At 55.0% G+C, this 16,438-nt stretch overlaps 1 protein-coding gene across 3 annotated transcripts in view; it reads left to right on the plus strand.

Annotated features, from left to right (window-relative positions):
- The window catches only part of Cbfa2t3 (CBFA2/RUNX1 partner transcriptional co-repressor 3), a 70,186-nt gene that overhangs the window by 16,373 nt on the left and 37,375 nt on the right, over nucleotides 1–16,438 (plus strand). The window contains exon 1 of one of the 3 annotated variants that reach the window (XM_021170232.2): nucleotides 4,171–4,452. The exons of the other annotated variants lie outside the window; for them this stretch is intronic. The gene's annotated coding sequence lies outside the window, so the exon portion shown is untranslated. Of the gene's footprint in view, nucleotides 1–4,170; nucleotides 4,453–16,438 lie in introns of those variants that run through there. 3 annotated transcript variants of the gene reach the window in all.

A 16,438-nucleotide genomic window follows, 5' to 3' on the forward strand; every position in this document is an offset into this window, starting at 1 on the left:
TTTTTTCCAAATCTTGTTTTTGCATAGAGATGAGAGGCAAAATTCAGCTAACTCATCCCAGGGGGATTAGCAGACAAGGGAGGTGTGTGTCTTCCTGCTATCAGAGGTCATCAGTCCTTCCAAGAGAGAAAGAGAAACCTGTGGGAGCTTCCTCTCCTCTCTGACTTCAGGAAGATCCTATAGGAAGATGTATATGGAGGGTTCTGGGTACGGAATGGGAGTTGCCGGTGTGGGGGATCTGTGCTGTAGCGACTGTGATGTGTACAGTGCCAGCCCTCTCACTAAGGCCACGTCTGAGCCACTCTGCCCCTAACCCTTCTGACAAAGGTCAAAGCTCACACTTGTTCCCTCTGCTGTCTGGAAGGGACAGAGGCAGCCATCTGTCTGTTCATCCTCCTTCCTTGAGACCATCATACTCTATGTGGTTGGCTGGTAAGTGGCTCTAAGGTTATGGGGTGGGGGTAGGGGGGGCAGCCAAAGGGCTGAGGCTGAGCCAGAAATGTCAGAAGATAGGTGGGGAACAAACAAGACGGAGGTCTCTGAGTGAAGCTATAGCCCATTCCCAGCCACAACCACAAGACCTGAGTCTCCCAGGGCCAGCTTCCTCATCGGCAGAAATGCATCATTTCCAAGCCTGTATATGAGAAGCACCTAGACCTCCACATGGGAGGGAGGCAGCAGGCAGTTCTTTCTAGAGCTGCACTGTTTGAGATGGCTTGGCTGTTTTCTGTCCAGCCTAGAACTTCAGGAATTTCAGCTACCTGGATCGGCACATACCATGATCCATCATTTTATCTAGAGAGCTTGACCACATGACTCCTTCATCTCAACCCTCCCCTCCCCCTCCTCTTCCTCTTCCCCCTTCCTCCTCCCCCACCCCTTCCTCCTCCCCACCCCTTCCTCCTCCTCCTCTTCCTCCTCCTCCTCTTCCTCCTCCTGCTCTTCCTCCTCCTGCTCTTCCTCCTCCTCTTCCTCCTCCTGCTCTTCCTCCTCCTCCTCTTCCTCCTCCTCCTCCTCCTCCTCCTCCTCCTCTTCCCCCTTCTCTCCACTCTCTTCTTTCTCAGGAGTGTCTCTTAACATAGCCCAGGCTGGCATGGAACTCACTATTTTTCTGCTTCGGTTCCCAAATGCTGAGATTATGGTCACTGGCCATTGCACCTATTCCTTGTGGAATCGAATAGAAATGTGCACCGCAGAAAGAAAAGCTGTGAAGGCATCCAGGTGCCTGACCAGAGCCCATTCCCCTATGCCTCTCAATGGCACATACACTTTATTATTTACATAAGGTGTTTAAAATGTCATTGATATCTATATTTTTGTCTCCCGGGCTTTTAAAAATAAATAGACCAAGTTTTTGGAGCAGATTCATAGAAAGATTGATCAGAAGGCAGAGCTGTCCCTGGGTCTGCACAACATGGAGAGTGTCCCTGGTGTAGGGCACTGGTAACTAAGGAGTGGACAGAGACACTATTACTCAACAAAACTCACCTTTATAGTGAGGTCCAGTCTGAGTTTCCTATTCTGTGTGTTTAGTTAAATGTCCAATGATGGTGTCCGCCATCAAAATGTCACCCTGAGCTAGGAGCCATGAGAAAAGAAGGTGCTACCCTTTGGGGGGGGGTGAGGATGGCAGAAACAACCCAGGTATAGCTGGAAGTGTCAGACATTGAGATTGCTTTCTTTAGAGAAAGGGGTTTCTGTTCTAAGGAGAGCCCCCAGCTGCAAGTCAAAGCTCTGGGGTCAGCTCTGTACTGTGAGCTTGGCAGGCACAGCCCATCTCACAGCCTCATGGAAAGCAGGGACCAGATAAAGATAGAGAGCTGACTTCACTGGGCAAAGTCACACCGCCATAAGCAAGAGAAAGTGGCTCCTTTGAATTCAATCAAGCCCAGGTCTCTATAGACAATAAACTCGGTAAAGAGCTTCAGGCGACACCTGATTTCCTGAGCGGCTGCCTCTAAGGTGTCCACGTGATCCCTGGTGCTTGGTGACTCTTTGTTGTTCTGAGAAGGTGTGTGTGTCTTGCAGATGGACTGTATACACAGTGTGGGTTGAAAGCTTCCATAGGGTAACATGAGAGCTGTGACCTGGACATTTCCACAGGGAACCAGCCCTTCATAAAGTAGCAGGGAGACCATGTGGGTAACAAATGGGCTCTGGAAACATCTTTCCAGCTGGTGGAAAAATGGAGGGACAACGGCTGTCAGGACTCATTGTGACTGTGCTGCAATGGGGCCTGCCCACTCCATACAAAGCAGCCCTCAGGGCCCCCACCATCTCCTCCCTATCCAGCAGCCATGGCTCTCTCTCGGGAGAGCTTCCTGGCTGGGAGGTTTACCTGTCACATTGAATTCTGTACCTCCAACAGAGGTAGTGAGCACCTTTCTTAAGTTCAAGCCACACACTGGCCACTTACCACAAAACAGACATGCCACCCAGCAGCAGGAGGTGGGAAAGCCTGCAGCTCAAGCTGAGAGCCCACTCCTGCCTCAGGCTGAGCTCCCAGAGACTGGCTTACGAGGTGTGCTGAGAGGCCACTCTGCTGGGGCCACTCTTCATGACAGTATCTCTGAAGAGGACTGTCCTTTGCTTTCTCGGTGTACACAGCACACTAGCAGCCACACAGCTGGTGTCCATATGCCTGGGATAAAAAGTTTGCGGTCTCAAGCCACATAGCCAACTCTTCTAGATCCACATTCCTCTGTGAAATGGGCTCGGGACTCTCCACTCCTCTACAAGATCCATACATGTGGCCAGGGAGATCTGAAAATGTGGACAGTTTTATAGGTGTCAGACTAGGATTAGATAGCATCCTCCACAGAGGGAGATCCGGGAAACCAAGGAGCCCAGATCCCACCCCAGGAGGACCTTGCAGGAACGCTTTTTCAAGAAGGCAGAGGTGAACCCCTGAGAGGGACCCCAACTGGGGAAAAGCAAGCCACTACAGCAAGCCTGGAAAGAAACTGAGGGTATTTTTACTTATTTGTCTGTTTATTTATTTATTTATTTATTTTTGGCACATTGCTAGATTTTTATCCTTCAAATGCAGATGTATGCCTAATGAGATGAAAATCAAGTCTCCCCCGCTGATCTGAAGCTCTGGCCCCTTGTCTCTGCAGGCGGTGACCCTGGGTTTCTCCTTAGTCTCAAAGAAGCAAAGTGTGAATGAGTGAAAAACTGGGAAGGGAAGGGAAGGGAAGGAAGTGCAGCGAGTTTGCTCAAATGTACCAACCGGAGGAACGCCTGGGACTTGTCGCAAGGCGCCTCGAGGAAAAGTGGGTAAAGTGGGTGGGGAGCAGGCTCAGAGGAAGCAGAGAAAGTAGGACGCGGACAAGCAGAAGCAGCGGCTGGGGGCTTTTCCTCAGGTTGACATTAAAATGAATGATATGCAAACGAATGCAAAACATATGCGAACGCCGGCCCCGATGGCAGTGGGGAGAGCGGGATCCTGAGCCCACTTGCCGCAGGTCGCCTGGCGCCTTGGGGACCAAGGCCGAGCGCGGCGGGCGGAGCGCGCCCCCTGCCGGCAGATCGCGCGGTGGCCAGGGTACCCCGAAGGGCTTGAGAAGGGGGTAAGGGGGGTGCGGCGGCCGAAGGAGGGGCGCCCGCCTCCCGTCCCGGAGTAGACACCGCGGCTCCGGGAGCAGCGACGCCGTCGGGCTGCGACTGCTCCGAGGTGGGTGTGCGCGGTGCGCTCAGCTCGCCCGCCCTCCCGGGGCGCGGCCTGCGCGGGGCGGGGGCGCACAGCTAGGAGTCCGCCCCGCACCGGGTTGCCCCGCGCCGCACGCACTGGCTACGCGCTGGGACTCCTCGGCCCGCTCCCACTCCACGGCCCTGCTCTCCTGCATCCGTACGGGGGTCCCACGCGCGGCCTGGCGCTCCTGAGGTCCCTACGTCCTGAGTCGGACCCCATAGCCAAGTCCGCCGGGCGCGTCCCGGGGCCCCTCGGCCACCCGGGCGGTGGAGGCGGGAGCCGCTCTGGGCATTGGGCGGCGCCGGGCGCACGGAACCGGGCCTCTCTCCGGCGGCCGGCGCCCCGGGGCGGAGCGAGCGCGATGGGCGTCGGGCTGGAGGCAGGTGGCGCAGCGGCGGCGGGGCGCGGGAGGCGGGGGCGGAGCGCGCGGGGCGGGGGCCGCGGGACTCGGTGAGACGCGCGGGCGAGCGCGCGGCAGCAGAGCCGAAGGCACGGCGGCTGGACCCGGCGGCCGCCGAGGCCAAAACCGCCCGGGCAGCGTGCGGGCTTTGTTCCCGCGCTGGGGGCCGAACGCACTCGGCATGGCCCAGGCGGTCGCCCCGCGCGCCCCGACCCCGCCGCGCGCCTGAGCCCCGCGCAGCGCGAGAAGACAGCTTACGGATCGCCCCCAAGTTATGGAGGTGGCGACCCAGTGAGAAGGAAAAGCCACTTCGGGAGCCGGGTTGCGAGAGAGCTACGGTCCCCTGGAGCTCCAGACCGTAAGTGCCGCCTCTGCCCTGTTCAACACCGCCGCTGTCACCCTACTTTACTGGTGGCTGCCGTCCCGGGGGTCCTCGCTTTGCACCCCCTCTCCAGCCCCGCCACTTTACAAAGTTCGTGCCCACGGCAGGGTGGAGCCAACTCTGCCCACTCATTTGACTGAGTTGCAGCCACCCTAGGTGAGCAGACAGCTTGACCTGTCCAGAGTGTGTGTGGTTAATCTTTAGGTGGGAGCTGAGTCGGTGGGGGAGTATGGGCTCCCCAACCACCACCCACAAGCGCCCCCTGGGGTGCCGGGTCTCCTGACAAAGACTGGTAGCCTGAATGACAGGGCTCAGGACTGACTGGAGTAGCGGGAGGGCAACCTTCCTGGGAGATAGTGCTGGCAGGAGAGGGTCTGATGCTTTCTCTAGCCCTTCCCCCTATTATTTTGGTCCCTGGATCAGCCATTAGGGCCTTGGGACCGAGCATCCTTCCTGATGGTCTGGAGGGGATCCTGACCGCCCTCCCTGGGGTCCTGACAGCCAGGTGCAGGCACAGCCTCGGGCTCTGATCCTTCTCACAGGCTTTGGGAACGGTCCATCTGTGTGTAGGGCAGGCCCAGAGCCAGGCTGTGGGAACAGCGGGGAGGAGGTGTGAGGAGGTGTGAGCACCGCGGAGGGACAGATGGCTGGGGATTCAGCCGGAGTCGGGCTGACTAAGGTGGAGCAGAAGGCAGCCAGGCTGGCAGCTCCTGGCTTTGAGCCGCTGCCTTTCAACTCGTGGCCCCGAACTTGGTGTGTTTGGGCTTCTTGACCACAGTGCTGGCTGGACCTCCCCCCCCCACACACACACACGCACACCCCATGAATAGAACTATCTGATCATGTGAGCTAAAGCTGACTTTCAGAGCCCAATTCCTCAAAATAACAGACGATCTCATGCTCCTGTTTGTAGGGTTGATCCCAGTAACTGTCACACCCGTCCCTCCTATCCTGAGGCCAGGATGTGGCTTCATTATGTCTGGCTGGGTGTGTGCTTCCTCCCGGCGCTCAGAAACAGGAGGTTCCCAGGCAGCCACTCAGAGGATGGGGCTGGCAGAAGACAAAGGGAGCGGTCACTTTGCCCTGGTATTGCCCTTGCAAGTTGCTGGAAGGTTTCAGTAACTTCCCAAGGCTGGGACTCTCTCATCTCCCTGAGACCCCAGGGGCTGGTCTGAGAGAGTTCAGCCATACCCGGCCAGAATGCACTTGGCTCCTGGCCTGGGAAGAAGTAGGAAAGCCCTGTGAGAGATTTCTGGTCGTGTGCATGGAGGGATCCTGATGGGGGGTACACTGAGGTCATGATGTCGCCCCACCTTGATCCACTGAAGGGCGGAAGTCAGAAGATGTGGCTGTTCCCAGTTGGCACTGGGAGCCCACAGTTAGAGCACCAAGCTGAGAAAATGCCGCTATTTGGGACTGTTTTTTGGGGGGGTGGGGGACAACCACTCTTGTGCATTGAGAGGGAAAAGCAGAGAAAGGAGGAACCCTGAGAACAGAAGGAACAGATGTGGTGCTCGGTGCTGCCCGGGAGCTAGACAGACACGGGGAGGGAGAATATCACGTTAGGACTGATTTTCTGGCGGAATCCACCCTCCCGGGAGGTGCGGTGATCTTGATGAGAGGGGAAAGAGGGAGGGCCATGTGTACCTGGCACACCACCATCTTTTGCTGTGTGCCAAGCCTGAGCTGGCATATGGAAGACACCCCTGGACAGCTCCTTGCAGGATGCTCTGGGGCTGCTGGGTGGTCCAAGCAGCTCTCAGGTCCTTGTCGGGCTCTTCCTCTGTTACCGGGTTATCCATGTAATTGAGTTACCACCTCCAGGAAATCTCTCTCTCTCTCTGCGTGACTGAAAGAAACTCGTTTTCCTTCCTACACGCGGATCTGGAAATGCTGGCAAGGCTGGGTCACTGGGCCACAAGATCTGAGCCAGTAGGTTTGCCCACCATGGAGAACCAGGCTTAGCTTCAGCCTCTTCTGATGCAGAAGACGGGAGGGTGTGTCGGGAGAGGCATTTCCCACCACCTTCTGGAATGGTCTTCCCTCCCACCTCCTGCACTGTAAGCGGGATGGGTTTGGGGGGTGGGGTGGGGGTTCTGATTCATTCTCAGCCTCCCACGTGCCAGTGGGATGGTGGTGAATTAGATGGATCTAGATATCCTCCAACCACCAAGAGAACCCACCTAGCTCATTCATGGCTGCTCGGGTGTGCATGTGTATGCTGGGTGCGCATGGAATCCAGCACAGGACAAGAGGCTTGCAGGCTGCTGGGCTGGCTGTGCCTGGGGCGAGGAATCTGACTCTATGGATCTTCCTTGGTTGGCCATTGTTTCCTGCACTGGCCCTCCAGACTTTAGGTCTGCCTGCCACACAGCAGGGTCACAACATCTTCTTTAGCAGTGACTATGATCTTCAGAACTTAGCTCATTGTCCAATGCAGATCCTCTTGCCCAACCAGACAGACTTGGTGGCGTGAGTTTGATGCTAGCCCGGACCCTCACAGCTTTGTAATCTCTCCTGCCTGTGTCCTAGGAGCCTTCCTATGTCTGTCAGGTCTTCTCCTCAGCATCCTAAGAACTCTGAGTCTATCCCAAGGGCTGCAAGTGACCAGGGTTGGTGCTATGAGTGGAGAGCCCTCTGCTGGGCTGCCTCAGGCAAGTGGGGTATAGCCGCCTCATCGTTCTTGCTCAGACACACTGCTGACATCGTGGGTGGGCCTTCGTGAAGCTCCGGCCATCCTGGTTTAGACCTCATAGGACTCAGTAGTGAGGATGGTAGGGTCGGGTCACTCAAAACCCTCTGGAACCCACCAAGACAGTGTTTGACTATTACAAAAGATACACACTCACTGCAGGATAAATCCACATCCGCTGAGTAGTGTCACACACACACATACACAGTTCCTTGAAGGTGGCCAATAGTGGAGCTTTGCTGAGCCCACTCTGCCTCTACATAGCTGGTCATAGAGAGTGTCTGCCATTGTAGGCTAAAAGCCTTCTCCATGCTGTGCAGACGTGGATGACAGAAACAACCCAGGGGAAAGTCCACCTCACCTTTGAGACCAGCACTGGCCCACTCAAAGTGGTGTCCAACAGCACTGACCCACTTTCCAGACTCAGAGAGGTTCTTCGGATGCCAGAGGCTGATGGGCCCTTGGGGTTCCCCAGAGTTCTGACCCAAAAAATGAGTTGGCTAACAGCCATGCAGATTCTGTGTATATCAGGGTTGACCAGCTGTATCCCCTAGAGGGGAGGAACTGTGAGGGACCAGAAAGGTGCAGGACTTTATGGGGATAGGCCACAGGTCTAAGGCTCCTTTCTACAAGGATATCCAGCCTCTAGACCAGACTGGGTTACAGGGTTCAGTTGTGACACCCCCTCCCCCCAGTAAAGCAGTCACTTGCTATATTGCCCTGTGACTCCCAGGTTCCTCCTATCCTGGTGGGCCTATCACCCGGCCTTCCTGGGCACAGTGAACAGTCGCAGTTCTGTTTCTGAGGTCTCCAGACTGGAGCAGGGTGAAAGCAAGGGTTGCAGGGCTTCTCTCGTATAGAAGCCAGTTCTTGGTAGAGATGACCGTCAGCCCCAGCAGGCAAGGCTGGGCAGAGCCTGGCATCCGGGTGCGTGCCTCGGATGATGACAGGAACGGTAAGCACTCCGTTCCTAGTTTCCCCCTCCAGCTCAGCCAGACCAGGTGGAGAGCCTGCCCCTTCCCTTGAGTGACAGCTCACTTCCTGAGGCAATAAAACAGAAGTTCAAGCTCCCGCTTTCTATAATTCTCGGGACCTCAGGGCAAGCCAGATGTCACCGGGAAAGGAAAACAAAGATGAATTTGGCTATAATAAGGAAGATGTCTCCAGGCCAAGAGTCCTAGAGCACAGCCGGCAGCTCCTGAGTTTCCATCCTTCTCTGCCTCCCTTTCAGCCTCTTGGAGCCAGTTTATCCCTATGCTCCAAATCTCCCAGGCAGATCCTGAGGCCCCTCATAAGGGAGGCAGAATAGTCAGTTTGTTCAAGGGAGAGGCAACAGAGGACATGAGGGAATGAGAGCACTCCCTGACACTCCTGGGGGCAGGTCATGTATCTCTGTAGCCATGGTTGGCAAGGAATCAGAAGGACATTCACCCTGCTGGATCATCTAGAAGACAACCCAGAGAACACCTGGTTTGGCTGTGACAGGTCCCATGTTACAGCCAGAGAAGGCAAGTGGCAAGAGATTGAGGGGTGTGGGGGTTGCTAGCCATCTGTGGAATCTCTCTCCTGTCCTCAGACAGGATAGGGACAACACTTTGGCTTTCAGGGACTCTCAGCTGTGTGATGTGCTTCAAAGTACTTGCCCCCTCTGTGCCTCTGATTTCTAATATGTCCGTTGGGGGAACAGACTGTCTCGTCCACTCTTAACCCCTAGGGTCATCTCTGGGTCTGAGGTAGATCTGAGCATCAGGTAGCCATACCTGGGTCTCCTTGCTCTCTTGCTGACCCCGTGCTGAATGCTCTCTTGTTCTAGTGAGCAATATGGCCTTGGCCCCCTGTACAGCATCTCTCCTTTCATGGAGACAGCGGGTGACCATGGAGCTAAGCCTTGGGGCTATGTGTGTCGTACCCTTTGAACACCTGTTTTGTGGAAAGGCATCCAGAAAAGGCTGGTAGAGCATACCCTGAAGCTGCTCACGTAGGAAAGCTTTGGGACAGGGACATGATGCTGTCACTGGCCGCTGTGCCTCTAAGGATGTGGTGGGTGCTGCAGGGTATAGAGTACCCAGGGACCCAGAGTGGCCTTACAGAGGTTTATCTGCCAGAGAGGTCTGTAGCCTGCATCTCCAAGGCTTTTCTCCCAGCTGGGAAAGATCTCTATGAAGAGCCTAGAGAAGTCCCACAGCGTACAGACAGAAGTCACAGGGCAGTGCTACAGGATGTGTGCCAGGTGGAACTGTGAAGGGGTCCTCAACTGATCATTTGTGTGCCCAAGAACCTGGTCAGTCTGTAGCTGACATCCTGCTGAGAGGATACCTCCAGCGCCTACCAAAGTCCATCAACCTGTCTGCAAGGCACTGTGTGCAGCTTTATAGAAGGTACCTGGGCATGGCTGCTGCACAATGGACAATGTGGACTTTGAGGCAGGGCTATGGGGACCTTTGTGTACCCGTGTGCAAGCAAGTACGGGAGTGTAGGGCAGGTGTGTGTGTGTGTGTGTATGTGTGTGTGCAGTACAGACACAAGAGTGTGTCATTTTGGCAACCATTTGTATTTCCAAGATTCTTCCAGTTATAGCGATGTCTGCCCCTCCCTCATTCTATCCCTCACACAACTAGGTGCTCACTGTGTGTCTCTAGCTGGCTCAGAACTCCCAGTATAGACCAGGTTGGCCTTAAACTCTTAGACATCCACTTGCCTCTGCTTCCTGAATGCTGGGATTGAGTGTGTAACACCATGCCCAGCTTCTAAAACTGGATAACGTTCCACTGCATGGACAGTGTGAGTTCCGTTGTCTTTCATTGAAAATGCATGTTGTTTCCATCCCTGACTCACGCTACTGTGGATGTCTGAGGAGTGGTCTTTATGGGTCCGTAATCCGCTGGCTTTCAAAGGATAAACGAAAGAGAAAAGCCACTTGCCTGGTGGCGAGGGCTGGCTGTGTGGTTACTTGGTCCTCCCTGCCAGGGTCAGGTGCCACCCAAGGTCTCCTGCTGGCTTAGAGACACCTGATCAGTGCCTGTAGGGGGTTGTTTGAACAGCAGCATTTCTGCCTGCAAGCTGTCACCGTGTTTGATTCCACAAACAGCCACTGGGCTCCCCGGCACCTGCTCTGTGACCAGATGTTCTAAACCCAGTTCTGTTCCTAGCCTCTCTGCGTCTATCCTCTGTGAGCAGCCAGGGGAGTCGCTACCAATGCCAATTGTATATACCCCTCTAGGAAGGAAGCTGGGCCACAAATTGTTAGACCACATCCCTTGTATCCCACTGGCCACTGACGCGGTTCTGCCTCCCCCGTTTCCCAGATGTGCCAGGCCCTTTGCCTGTGGAACCATTCCCTGGTCCCCTCTGCTGTAAGACTCTCCTTTCCCCTTCTTCTTGTCTGCCCCAAATGTCTCCTTGGTGGTTCTACACACTTTCTCCTTCTTTGTTCTATTTTCTCAGTGGTAGGGCTTGCCCTATGCTGTGCTGTCTCCTTCCAAATATCAGGACCAGCCGGGCGTGGTGGCGCACGCCTTTAATCCCAGCACTCGGGAAGCAGAGGCAGATGGATTTCTGAGTTCGAGGCCAGCCTGGTCTACAAAGTGAGTTCCAGGACAGCCAGGGCTATATCAGAGAAACCCTGTCTCGAAAAACCAAAACCAAAACCAAAAACGAATATCAGGACCAGCCAGCTGCCGTCCAGATATCTCCAAGGGTCAAGTTTTGTCCATCCCAAGCCACCTCACTTGGAGGCAGAAGGTGTTCTGCAGTAGGCTTTTGTTTACCTGCAGTGTTCCTTTGGGGTAGGAGCTTGTCACTGAGGGAGCGCCTCTTTCTGAATCCTATATAATTTGTACCCTCTCTGTACCCTACCCTGTACCTGCTGGGTTGCACAGCCTTGGGATCTCAGGCTCACCAGCCCAGGAGGCAGCTTGGGTTCACTCTAGATGTTCCTGGAAGTGTCGAGCTTCCGGATAGACATCTCCTGAGAGATCATACCAGGTGGTGATACAGGTCCAGAGGAAGCAAAGGTGCAGACAGGGATGGCAGCAGCTCACCGAGGACCCCAGGATTCACCTGTGTTCATAGACAGAACAGGAGATCTCACAAGGTGGCTGTTTTGCTATGCTCACGGGTTCTGGGGCAGAATAGAGACAGAGCCCATGGGGAGAGCATCATGTCCTCTGAGTATCTCATGCCTTAGCCACCAGGACCACTAGTGCATCAGAAGCTCAGCCTAGAGCAACCTGGGTAGTGGGAGATTGGTGCTGGAGCCACAGTGCTTCCTAATCTGACCTTGGAGTCCTGCAGTGCCTTCTATGTGGCCTTGGGTGGAGGTCTGAGCAGCTGTGCTGTCTGGGGAGCCATGCCGCCTGCTGAAAGGGGAGGCAAGAGTCAGGCTGACCTCTGGGCACACATAAGAGGGTCAGGACAGGCTGGATCTTGGGCATCCCAGTAGTGTCTGCACCCTGTGTGGGTAATGCCAGGCCTGAGGAGAGAGTGGTATGGTGGAGGAGGCAAACGGTCTGTTCTCCACCTGCCTCTCAGTCTACCTCAGAGGCCAGTCAGTCTTGTAGTCAGTGTACACCCCACCCTGGAGCAGCTGAGATCCATCTCTGGCTGGTGTGCCCCTATGGCCAAGGTTGCTGAGTCCCTGGCTACCTGGCTCGGACCCTCTCACGAGACAGGGAAGCTGTGGGGAAGAGCAGATACCCTCGTGAATCAGCCCCTCCTCCAGCTCCTGGACAGGGGCAGAATCTCAGGACCAGATCCCTTGGGGACACAGTGAGCCAATTAGTTTTTACTTTTCCCCAAATCTGAGAACAGGGTACCTCTCAAAGTACAGAGTGATGGTGGCGTTTCGCGCTCCCTGTGCGACTCCCCGTGCAGTAGGTTGGGGTGGGAACCCTAGCATGACTGTGGGGTGGCTCCAAGAGTTTCAGGGAGCCCTTGGCTCCCCTCATCTGAGATATTAGCCTGGAGCTGCACCCACAGATGGGTGCTCACAGATGGGCAAGAGCTCTACGGATGGATGGAGTGCTATAGCAGCCTGGGCTCCACACTGAGACCCCATCCTCCGTTGAAACAAAATGCAGTAGGTAAGGGTTGGTCCTTTTGCAACGACTGGCACCTGCTCCAGGCAGAAGCCAGCAAATGCTGCCCTGCGCCTGAGAGGGATGGCGAATGGAGGGATAAGTGGTGGAGTCTCAGCCTGGGCTATAAGAGGTCCCTGGCCGGCTCTGCTCACCTGGTAAAGGAAATGTGCAGGAACCTGCAGAGGGACAGAGCCAGTGACTGCTCTACAAAGATTGTTTTGTGGTTGTTCAAAAACCCTGAGGCAGGAGAATGCCTGATACACTGGAGGAACAGCAAGGAGATTTAGGGTGCAGAGCCCTCAGGCTGAGAGAGAAGAAGAGAGTTGAGAAGGGCTTGGGAGATAGCCCTGTGGTGCTGTGGAGACCCGGCTTCAGCAGGCATAAGTCACCACAAGTGAAAAAGCAATGCATGTGTCTCCTTAGCCCTGAAGTACTCAAGGGCCTGATATAGTGACCTCTCACCCAATCCCAACCCTGAAGGTACTATTGATATATTTGACAGATGGGGAATCTGAGGTTTATGGATTCCTACCCTCAAACTTCAAGCCGGCAGCCACTTTGTCCCTAATGAAGATTCCTATCCACTAATCTCTCTGCAGTCGCATGCTTGGTGTGGTGGATGGTCACCACACTCTCGAGATAAAGGGCTGGGGTCAACCATGGGTCACTGCTCTGACATTACACACAATAAACACATGCCCCAAGGCTTGGCCTGGTGACTGACACCATCACAGGGACCCAAATGAGTGCCCAGATCTTGACAATTGCTCTGTGCAACAGGGGTCAGACACTGGTATTGGGGAGGTCTGGCTAGAATGCTGGGACCCTCGGACACCCTGAAGGTGGTGGCAGATTGAAGTTTGTAATGCTATCCTTTAGGGAAGGACTTAAGGCCTTGGGCTGTACCTCGGTGGTGAGCATTCTGCTGGTGTATGCAAGGCCCTGCCTTCCACCTTCAGTGCAAAAAGATGATGCCAAAGGATCCTGTTGCCGCTTTTAAGCCCCAGAACCACCCTATCCTGGGGAGCAGTGGCACCCTGAGCCCCCCAACCCAGAGACATCAGGTGTATTGGCTATTGCTGGTTGTTCTAGGTCTCCTCTGTTCTAGGATAAAAACACCCCAACCAAAAGCAAGGTTTGTTCATGTTAACTATTCCAAGCCATAGTTCATCACAGACAGTAGAAACTCAAGGCAGGGACTAAGAAGAGGCTTGCTTGCTTGTCCACAAAGTGTAACCTCCAAGGAAGTATAACCGCCAAAATATAACCACCAGAGAATACAGCTGGAACCATGGGGAACACTGCTTGCTGGTTGGCCTGTAGGCTAGCTTACATATCACTAGCTTTCTTACATAGTTCAGTGCCGCCTGCCTAGGGAATGGTGTCGCCCACAGTGGGGTGGACCTGTCTACCTCCAGGAACAATCAGGACAGTGCCCCTCGGACAGGCCCAAAAGCCTATCTGATCTAAGCAATTCCTCATGGAGGAATTCCTCTGGGATGACTTTAGCCTGTGTTGAGTTGATAGTTAAGGCTAACAGCAACACCTGACCACTCAGTGTGGGGTCCCGCCCTTCTCTGATGGGAAAGTGAATCTCCAGCAGGTAGGGGTCCTTAACCCTCCAGGAGGCAAGAGAGATGTGGGCAAGGGCAAAGTGAGAGCCTGCTGAATCTCTCTCTTTCTCTCTCTCTCTCTCTCTCTCTCACACACACACACACACACACCCCACACACACAGAACATCCTCACGAGGCTTGTGAGACAGACTCCAACATACTGGTTGGTTATGCTACCTGCTTCTCTGCTCGGAAAAGTGCCCTGCCAGGTTCCCATGCATGTTGGCATTCCTGGCAGTTGTACACACCCGTGGGTCCCTAGAGAGTCCCAGTGGAGTGACCTCAGGCAGCTCTGTGCCCTCTGTGACACTCTGTTGTGGGTTCCTGTTCAGTGGAAGCTCTCCCAGAGCTGGATGCCTGGCAAGCGCCTCTTCCCAGGAAAATTCCCCAAAGGCTCCGCCCCCAGATCTCAAGGTCCCCTGAGACCATTTGGTGGGATGAGTCAAAATACCCATAAGGTTCCCGCTGGAAAGGTAGGCAGCTTCACCAGCCCCACAGCTCCCCCAGAGCAGCTGCACCAGCATCAACACCAGCACCAGGCCCATCTGCCTGCCTGGAACCTTCCCAGGGCCTGGAGAGGAGATTGACTGGGATACGGCAGGTAACAGTTTCTACCCACTGTGGGAAGGGAGAGGTGTGTGGCTCCAGGGTCTCCCTGTGTGTCCACTATGACGTGGTATACAGCTGAGATGATACGGACGCCACCACCCTTAGACATGACCAATGGGTGGTACCTATGCTCAAGGCTAGCAAATTTGCCTCTCTACCCATAATCCCAGGGTCTTTGCTTTATCTGTGGGGATCACTGTATGACCCCCCTCCCAGATCCAGGGCTAGGTAGGTGAGTGTAAGCACATACAGAAACTTATGCATTTAATCTCAGCACCTGAGAGGCTGAAGCAGGTGGGATGCTGTGATTTCAGGACCAGCTTGGGCTATATACTGAGTTCTAGAGCAGCCAGAGCTGCACAATGAGACCTTCTCTCAGAAAACAGAAGTTGGCATCAGTATGCACACCCTTAATCCCAGCATCCAAGAGGCTGTGGGCAGGAGGTTGAGGCTAATCGAAGCTACAAAGTGGAGTTCTAGGTTGGCTGTGGTAGAATGAGATCTCGTCTCAAATGACCAGGCAAATAAGCCAACACTGCTGACCCCAGGGTAGATTCTTCACCTCCCAGGTTATGTCCTAGTTCCCTGAACAGGCCTGCCCAATGGGCCAGGTAAGGATTCTATTCTCTGATCATCCTGGAGAGCCTCCGGGAGAGGTTCATGGTGGACCTTAGGGAGCCCAGTAACCATGTTCAGACACAGGACTTTGTGTAGGGGCTCTTTCCCACTCGATAGCCGCTGTACTGACGGCAGGCTGCGCTGAGATCCGTAGTGATGTGCTGAGCTGTGTTCAGAAGACGCAGCCTCCACTTCCTGTGATGCACAGTGAGGCTGCAGTCTCGGCGTCTGTGTGTGGGATATGTGCCTTATGGCTCAGAGCAGAAGCAGCTCAGACCCTCACACCAGCCAGTTGGTGTTTGCAGGAAGTGTGGCTTTGCAGCCGCTCCAGACGGGCACTCCAGCTGCAGCTGCTGTGTGATCGAGCCTGCAGCAGGAGGCTGATCTGGACTCCTGCAACTGGGAACTCTTGGCACCGCTTAGGAGAGGCTGGGCCTGAGCAGGGGCAGAAAGGCCCGTGTGCCCATCTCCCAGCAGAAGGGAGGACCTCCTGTTTCCCAAGGATACTGCACTCCACCAAGTTGACACTGACGTCAAACCCTGACGCTGTACCTTCCCTCACCTCACTGCTCTGGGATCCATCTCAGCCCATCCCCCACCCCAGTCTTGCCAAGGAAGGAGGATGTGAGAAATGTGGCGGGCACTGTTTATAGCCAGGCAGCCATGTGAACAGGGCCTGTATGGAGCAGGTGGGCTCTCTTCACTGTATGCATGGGCGGCACCTCACCCACCCTCCCTGGGCTTCTGTTTCCCTATCTATGAAATGGAGATTGGAAAACCCTTTCCTGTCTCATCCTTATCATCTCCCAAGTGCAGGCTGCCAGGCTTAGATAAGCTAATGTTTCACCCTGGGGCACAGGCTGTGCTGCCAGAATGCGGTCTCCCCTCGACTCTGACCAGCCCCAGGAATTTGCCCTTGGATGGGTCTCGGTATTCGGCAGCCCAGCTTGGAGGTCATGATGGCTAGGATGCTCCCCAGGGGAGGTGAGCAAGGCTTCCTCCTTCCTTGAAAACAAGCAAGCGGAGGGATGTGTGTGTGATGGTGAGGTTGTATGGGAAGAAGGGCCAGATGAGTACATGTACCTGCCTCAGGTACAAGAGAGCGTATTCAAATTGTAAGGGCCGGCCGAGGCGCCCAGTACCCGTGTGCTCAGTACTCAGTGCTGGTGCCCATTCCCGCCGGCCCCAGCAGGAGATCGAACCAAGGCTGGCTGGGCAAAACCCTCTGTTCCTGCCCTCCAGCCTTCACCGTCCAGCAGGATCTGGGAAGCTGTGTGTGAATGAGCTGTCCCTGATACCCCGCAGCAGAGTCCTAGAGCAACAGAGTGAGAATGGCAGAGGCAGCTCAGG

Source organism: Mus caroli, unplaced genomic scaffold (genome assembly GCF_978045245.1).
Source record: "Mus caroli unplaced genomic scaffold, Mus_caroli_1 scaffold_10, whole genome shotgun sequence".
NCBI lineage: Eukaryota > Metazoa > Chordata > Mammalia > Rodentia > Muridae > Mus > Mus caroli.